The 8,221-nt window shown below is 46.2% G+C and overlaps 1 long non-coding RNA gene across 1 annotated transcript in view; it reads right to left on the bottom strand.

Annotated features, from left to right (window-relative positions):
- The window catches only part of LOC113486423, a 14,784-nt gene extending 10,540 nt beyond the window's left edge, over nt 1-4,244 (bottom strand). The window contains exon 1 of the long non-coding RNA XR_003399591.1: nt 4,187-4,244. This is a non-coding gene — a long non-coding RNA (uncharacterized LOC113486423). The remainder of the gene's footprint in view (nt 1-4,186) is intronic.
- Between the last annotated feature and the right edge of the window lie 3,977 nt (nt 4,245-8,221).

Genomic DNA, 8,221 nt, shown 5'->3' with positions numbered 1-8,221 from the left:
GGGGGGGGGGGGTGTTGTAGGGTTTTGGTCAATTCCAAGGCTAGGGAGGAAATTGATTGTTCTCTATACAAACACCTGAGAAATATCAAGAAGGGGAAAGGACAATTTTAGCTAAAAGGCAGTCCTGACACAAGACCAGGAACCCACAGACACCCTCACAAAACACAGACATGAACAATGACACTCTCATTCCCGCAGGACTTGTTTTGTGCGGTTTAAAGCTGAAGCTGTATTGGGGGGTTTTACGCTCAAAGAAACGCCAGAGGTGGCCCAGACTTTGCAGAATGAATAGCTGCAGAGAAATCATGAGGGTTTGGCATTGTCCCCAAAAGTCACCTAACCAGGAGCACTGCCCAGACAGGAGAGCATAGCTCAAGTCTCTGCCCCAAGCCTTGGCTCCTGCAAAGCTTCAGACTAGTTGGAGACACCTCCCTTGCTTTGGTGTTGAACTAAAAAGAGCTTTAGAGCATGAGGTATCCACGGTGCTTGATCCCTCAGGACCTTGATTTCAGGCTGAACTTTGGTTTCCTTTATCTGCTTAGCTTAGGTCTCTGCTGTTTCTTTTACTCCTATTTCTACTTTTCTCCCTGTAGCCCCAGGAGCAGGGTGGGGGGGGGCGGGCACTAAGAGTAGGATAAATCCACAACAGCACCAACGCTCCTCATGCCGTCTGGACATGGTCAGGAGACCACAGAAATACAATCTTCTGCCAAGTCTTGTTTAGTGGATGAGCTTTGTGAGATGGTCCTACATGAAATAGGGGAATTTTGCAAGCATGCTTTATTCCCCTTCAGATAATTGGGTTTTATTTCTGTCGATCTGGCCCAGCAGCAGGAAATGTGCAGCACTGGGAAACCATGGATTTAAGATCAGGTTATATGAGGGCTGCCTACGTGAGCAAGAAGACAGAACTGGCAAAAACAGCCATGTGGCAAGCAGCAAACATTTGTTATTTGTCACCAGGACAGCGGTGGCCTCGGCAAAGCCCTCTCCCTGGAGCAGCGATGTGCCCCTCGCCAGGCTGTGCGGTCATTTGCGTTTGGGGCCACCACACCCTCCTGGTCTCCACTCCAGCTCTAAAAACATCTCCTCTGCTTTAAATAAAAGACAAAACGAGCTGCCGCTGTGCTGCAGAGCCAAATGAACTTGTCAGGTTTCCAAGGCAGGAATTTAGGAAGCCCTCCTTTTTCATCTTCCCTTTCTTTGTGCATGGAAATGGGCTTGCCACGAATAATTTGCTAGAGACTAAAGCTGATAAGTTTGGCTCCCTGCAGGCCCCTGCTGGGGAACAATATTGGCTTTTCTTCTGAATTACTGGGTAGAAGGCACAGGACAGGAGCTCTGTGTGTTTTATTCCTCCTTGCTCAGAGCCCAGCTGCTCAGAGCCAACCTCTAGGACAGTTCCTAGTGTGAACTGTTTTGATGGGAGAGTGGAAGGGGTGCAATGCCATGGGCTCACCTTCCAAAATCCTGGATTTATAGCTGGGTAAGGACAGGAAAAAACAAGCTGTAGGGTCCAAAAGCTCTGTGTTGGTCTATCCCAGGTGACAATTTTTTGTTTGATCTTGCTGGAGAAAGTTTTCAAGGGAAAAGGATTGGGATGGGAGGACCGTAAGTATGTTGTGCACATTCAAGAATGAAAAAACCCGAAAATAAAAGACAGAGGGAAAGCTCCTTGTAAAGTCATACAGATCAGGAACAGCATCAATGTGTTTCTAAAATCTGACAGCAAAACTGAAGGAGGCAAAACACACATATATTGCTGCTGCTGCTTGTAATTAAACACCACCATAAACAGCAGCTCTTGGCACCACAGAGAGCAAAGTGGTTCAAGCGTGACTCAGATCAGACCTTTAGATGGGGAAAACTGCTATAAAATGACCTCAGAAAGAGCCTGTACCTCCTAACGACTGAGTAACCTTCTTTCATTATGGAGTCCTTGCTCACCATATCCATGCTGCAGAGATGATGTCTGCAGTAAGCAACAAGTTTTCTACACAAAATTATTTCCCTGATACTCGTCAGCATCTGCTCTGCATCTGAACCCACAGGAAGAGTTAGTCTCAAAACCATCAAGAACAGCAAGAGATGGAAGAGCTTTTTGAAAACAGCAGGTTGTTTTAGGGGGCTAGGAATTTTCCTTGTTTAATAAGAAGCTTTAATCACAAAGTGATGTGCCAAATATTGTTGCTAGCTTCTGGGAGTCCACTTGGAGATTCCTTATACGCTTTCAACACCCAGTCCTCATGAACTAAAAGATGTTTGTGTGGAAAACAACTGAGTATCTTCTCTTAAAAAAGCCTATAGGAGACCGAACACGCACACTGAATATTAAGGCTTCACTGTTAAGGGTTGTTCTAATACCTGCCTGGAGGAGATGGGGTTTGAACACTTGAGTGATGCAAGCACATCAATCACAAACGGCTCCAGGTTTATTCTCCAGCATCCAGCTTCCAATATAGAAACACCACTATGTTTTTCCTTCTATTGTAACATCCTAGCAATAACCCTTCCTCTGCTAACATAAGGGCAGCATCACTCCTGCTCTGCTCCATCTTTACTGCTGTAACACTACAGATGTGAGAGGTAAAAGCCCAAGAATTCAGCCCCATTTTCACACCAGACCAACCAGATCCTGAGGTTTTAATAAGGAGCCAAACAGCAGACTAGATCCTGGGACTGGCTAATTAGTGACTAGATGGATGGCATAAAGTGCCTTGATGATGTTATTGGAGACATCTGCTTGGCTGTATCATGGTACAGAGGTGACAGAAGAGAAGAATGATGTTCCTCAACATAGATCTCCATTCACAGTTGGGTCAAGCACCTAAGCTAGTCTTGCTTAGGTAGACAGGGGAAAGAGACATCTCCAGAAAGAAGATCCGTCCTACCCTAAGAAATGTGGGAAGGAAATGACTTCAAAAGCACCCTGCCTCGACAAGACACCTTGATTTTGGATAACTAGGAAGATGGTCAATTTGATTAAAATTCCACAAAGGGTGAACTCAGACCAATACAGAAGACTATGAAATAGCAGTTAAACCACAGAGGGGTAACCTCCAGCAGAGAGACATTACAGGCAGCCTGGAGTGATAGCATCCTTGACAGACTCGCTCTAGGGTATTTCTTAGAGCCACAACTGCTATTCTGAGCTTTCAAATTAGCATATCAACATACTTTGTTTTAATTTCCACACCCATTTTTGTTGGCATCTCAAAATACATCAGTCAGAGTTTGTGACATGGGCCCAATGCCTCTGAGCCTTTTGGAAGGAGGACTGAGCTCTTAATCACCCCTGCCAAAGTGCAGCCTGCTTTTGTTGGGCCACGGCTCCTGACAGGCCAGGGCAACACTGTAGAGAGCATTTCAGTTTCTCCCTGAGGCCTTTGGCATTCCTTCCACCCCCAAAGCTATCCTCAACTCTTCTTGTCTCTGGTATAAATGGATCCCATGTGAATTCCTGCACGCGGCTTCAAAGGTCCAGCCCTTTCTGCCCAGTTGTAGCCAAAAGCATATTTGCCAAGATGGACACAGAGTTGAATCAAAACTGTTGGGTAGATTTGCTCCATTGCCTCGATGTTTGACTGCGATGACATATTTGAGTCTTAAACTGCAGCACCAGCCCAGGACACGCGGCAGCACTGTCAGTCCTCCCGAGGTGAGGCATGGCAGTGAGACACCCCAGAAGCTGAGAGCGAGAGACATGTTGTGCCTAGATATGGAAAACACTACCATTTCAAGCCCTAAATTATTTCAGAATCGACACGACACCTGCCGTACAACCCAATTCTTCAATCTGATTTCTTTTTAAAGGTGCAAAAGGACTCAATTCTTACACATCCAAAGCATCACTGTTCCTGGAAATTGAAAATCTATTCTTGACTAGATCATTCTTCAAGACAGGCAGTAAACTGCTTTATTCTTCTGCAGATCCAGGACTCACATGTGGCTTCTGAGCCATTCCAGATGAGAAAATAGAAGTGGAACATTGCACGAGGTTAATCTGGACTACACACACAGAGCAATGATTTCCTCTAAGCCAGTCAAGGATTAAGGCTAATAAGTATCTCTGCATCTTGTAGCATTCCTTTTAGGGAGATAGAATAGTATAAAAATAGCCTGACTTGAGCCTCCCCCCCCCCAAAAAAAAAAAAAAAAATGCCAAAGAGAGGAATGCTTCACTTACCTGTCGTAGAATGACCATGGTTCCTGTATAAACACATCAGCAATCACCAGGAAAGGACCTAAACCAAAAGAAACCGGCAGTTAATGAACTGACACCCGGACTCATAGACCCCCCGCTGAGGGACTGTCCCAACCCTAAAGGGACAGATGCAGCCCTGAGGTTGTGGAAGAGGAGTAGGAGCACTTAACTCCCAACGCTTTCATAATATTAATTCCAGACAGTGAGAGACAATCCTCTAATACATCCAGATTAATGCCTGAACTGTGGTGAATGAGACCGGGGCTGCAGGTTGCTTATGCAGGTAGTTTTGTAAACTGAGTCCTAGAAAGTTATCCAAGGATTAAGCTAGCAAACAGACTGATACTGATTTATTCCATGTGTCATCGGATCCCATGGTATGAATTAAAGCACACGGAGAAGGGGAGTCCCGTCCTTACAGCCTGCAAGATGGGATGGATTATCATCTTTCTACCAAAACTGCTTTCCGGAGAGGAAATAAAATACCAGGCCCTACATCACAGCTTGCAACTAAGACCTGGATTGGACTGAGTAGCTCTACAACCTGCTCCTGCCTGTAAGGCAAATTGTACCTTTGTGAGCTTTGCATGGGGAAGTCCCATGCTGCTCCTGGGTTTGTGCTTCTTGGTGCGTGTGGTGTCACTTCACGGTGCTCCCAGCACTAAATGGATTTGGTGTGTATGAGTGAAAAAACGCTTTCGAAGAATTGAATTTCTGCAGTTTTTAATCTCCAAGTCATCCTTACTACGTGGTAATCAGTAATTGTTATATTTATGATGTGGAACATTGTCCTACACGGTAAAAATGCTCATGCTTTAAAAAGCAGACAAAAGGTGCTCTACCTGAGAGACAGAACTCCCACAAGACACTGGGGATGATGAAGGATAATCTTGCAGGACACAAGACATTTCCCTTCACATTGACAAAGCGGTCCAGACTCATCATACAAACCTAGATATTTTGTTTCAGGCTTTAACCGTAATTTTTGTCTTTGTGCCTTCCCCACTAAAAGGAGAACGTTTCTTGGGGGGACAGGAGGGAATAGTAAAATCTTTTCACCTCTCCCTCAACCATCTCCAGGTGAGATGTCTCAAAGACACACAATATCACAGTGGGACAGTCTTGATAAAAAAAAAGGAGTGATAATGCCCCATGCCCGTGTCCCAACACACTTTCCTCATGGCAAGGAGAGCGATGTCTCCTCCTCACCAGCAGCAACTGCACTCATCCCATCCAGCAACGTAGGGCTCAGTCTTTGGTGCTGATCCTGCTGGATGATTTTTCTGTAGCGTCTCAGCTGTTGTGTGAAACACAGGATGTTCCCGTCCTAGCTAGGAAGGCAGGATTTATCTCTACTAGCTCCTGCAGGGACTGCAAAGGCTCAGCAGCATTCCCAGCGATTCCCCTTTTCCTCACCGTGCTGACTGCACCACCTCTACATTTTCACTGACAACATATTTGAAGGTGGATAACGACAACACTGGAAGTTGTCTAAGTGCCTTCACCACCTTAACGAAAACAACCAGTTGTTGAAACCATCTACATGATCCCTCAGCATTGCCCTTCTCTCCCTGGGGAAGGAACTGGTGTCCCGAAAGCAGCCAAGGCATCGTTGTTCATTAGGAAACACTCACTAGACAAATTTTGGCCATAGACCATATTTAATGAATTAATTTCGCTTTTTTTCTAGAAAACAGGTGACTGGTGGAAAATCATGCTCCCACTTTAATATCTGAAAGGCTGCGAGGCAATTTTCCTAATTCGCACATTCAATTATTCCTCTTCTCCTTAATTCTTATGGCTTGAAAATAACTTTCTAACCCGGCCAAGCAGTGTGCCCTGAGACAGGCTGCCTAAGGGTGCCAATGAGTCTCCTCCACTGGGAATAGTCAGTGAAATCTTGGCTTGGCTCAGGTCAGGCGCTGGGTGGGGTTCTCCAGAGGTCCCTCCAGGTCTCTAACAGGATATTACAGGGGCAGTGTTGAACCCTGGGTTGGGTAGCAGTCTGAGTTCCTCGCGTGAAGGACATCTGCTACAGGCAAGTCATCTTATAGTTTCTTGCTTTAGTTTCCCTCTCCGAAAAAACAAAGATCTCACCCAGCAGGTGAGCTTGGAAGTGTTCCAGTCATTATTGATTTGCTTCCTAATTAGCCAAATGGCCTAGGTGAGCTTGCCCCATTGGGTGTCCATGTTGCAAAAGCTGTGCATGGGGGATTTCCTCCCACAGGCTGGGCTAGAGCCATGGGTTCAGGTCTCAGAACTGCTCCTTCCGTCGTTTGTCCTCCTGCTGCTGAAGCAAAGCACTGTCCCATGGTTGCCCTGGCTTCCAGCATAAAAACCACCTTGTATGTGGGCATCCTGCTCAGGCCAGCCCGTGCTGAATAGGCGTTGTGCCAGGTTTGGAAGAACATTTACATACCCCACACAATGCTTTTAAACAGGACTTTAGTACCTGAAGCCTGTTGTGGGTTTTTTTTTGTTAATTTTCTGAACGTCTAGCCTTCAGCCCAAGCCAGCAGGCTTGCTCTTGTTCAATGCTCTCCCCATCGCAAAGGTTTCCCCATGGCTTGCTCAGCAGGGAAAACCCCAAAAGGGAAGGGCAGGGGGAGCAGAGAACTGCCCTCCCTGTTCTTCCCACAGGGATCAGTAAGAAGGATGGGGCTTGTCTGAGCACCAGGGAGATCAGCTGCCTGCTAACTCACGGGAGCTCTGGTGGAACAAAACGGCCATCTGGACCCTCGCTGGCAGGCGAGCACAGGGCACTTCAATTCCACCTTCATCTCCCATGTGAAGCTCTACAGCTGCTTGTGCTACGGGAAATGAGCTGAATGAAACAAGATGTGCCCAGCTTCTCTCCCAAATCACTCACATATAACACAAGAGCACAAACACACACCTTTAGATATGTAATTTTTTTTGTAAATTTTGTTCATTTTGCAGCTTTCTGGGCATGACTAGTTGAGCGTTGTCTGAACAGAACATCTGAGGGAGGCAGTGGGGTGAGGCTGAAGGGACGTTAAACTACTTCTGGCTGCAGAGTGATGTGTGACATGGAACTATACACACCACTTGCTGGTCAACAGAAGCCAAGGAGTGCTTTAGTACAAGGTCTCCACCATGAGCGACCTCCACCATGGCTTTCGTATTTCTGAAGAGATCCCAAATGCATAAGGAATCTGACACAGCTCGACTGGAGGGAGAAAGTCTGAGAAACCTGGACGAAGCCATTATCCTGCAAATGCAGAGAAGGGGTTTGCTACTCTAATCAGCTTAACTGGCATTTCTGTACTCCTTGTTGGCACTTCGGGACCCGAGTCCAACCACATGACTGGCCATACTGCCTGGGGGATCGCTCCACAGCACTAATCCTCCAGAGCACATGCTCAGTAAGCATCAGCTAGGAGAAATTAAGGTATTTCAGTCTAAATGTAAATCCTGTTCCTTTCTCCCAAAGTTCCACATCCCACGTTATTTTCCTGTCTGCAAATCCAGCCAAGAGAATTTACAAAGAATGAATTTACAGGGTGTGTGCATTCACATTCAACGATAGCCTGTCCCCCTCTGCACCCAGTTTGCTGTACAGCCTGTTTTATGGAGAACACCCTGGGCATTTAATAGTGTGAAAAACCAGGAGAAGTTAATTCGCCTCATGTTTACCTCACTTGACTGGCAGAAATGTAATGTATCACCTTAGCTGAGCAGAGATTTAACACGCTGATGCTCTCTGCACACTGCTGCTTTCACCTCCTGCCCTCCAGCAAGGGAGCTGAGCAGGATTAAAGATTTTGCAGTGTATTTTACTGTTCATCTGAGAAATGGTGAATAAAAAGGTCAGACCCACACCCTTGGAGACAAAAACCTTTGTCCCCGCCAAAAGCAGCATTCAGATCAGGAAGAAAAACAATGGCTCTTGAATGAGGTTAAACTAACAAACTCACCAGTCTTTGGGGTCTCTAACCACTGAACGTGCGTGACAGCGAGCAGAGGGGAAGAAGGCAGTGTCACTACATACCATTC

The sequence above is a fragment of the Athene cunicularia genome, assembly GCF_003259725.1.
Source record: "Athene cunicularia isolate RWA chromosome 1 unlocalized genomic scaffold, athCun1 chr1_part1, whole genome shotgun sequence".
Lineage (NCBI taxonomy): Eukaryota > Metazoa > Chordata > Aves > Strigiformes > Strigidae > Athene > Athene cunicularia.
The sequence above is the reverse complement of the archived record's forward strand: the minus strand, read 5'-3'. Positions and strand labels throughout refer to the sequence as shown.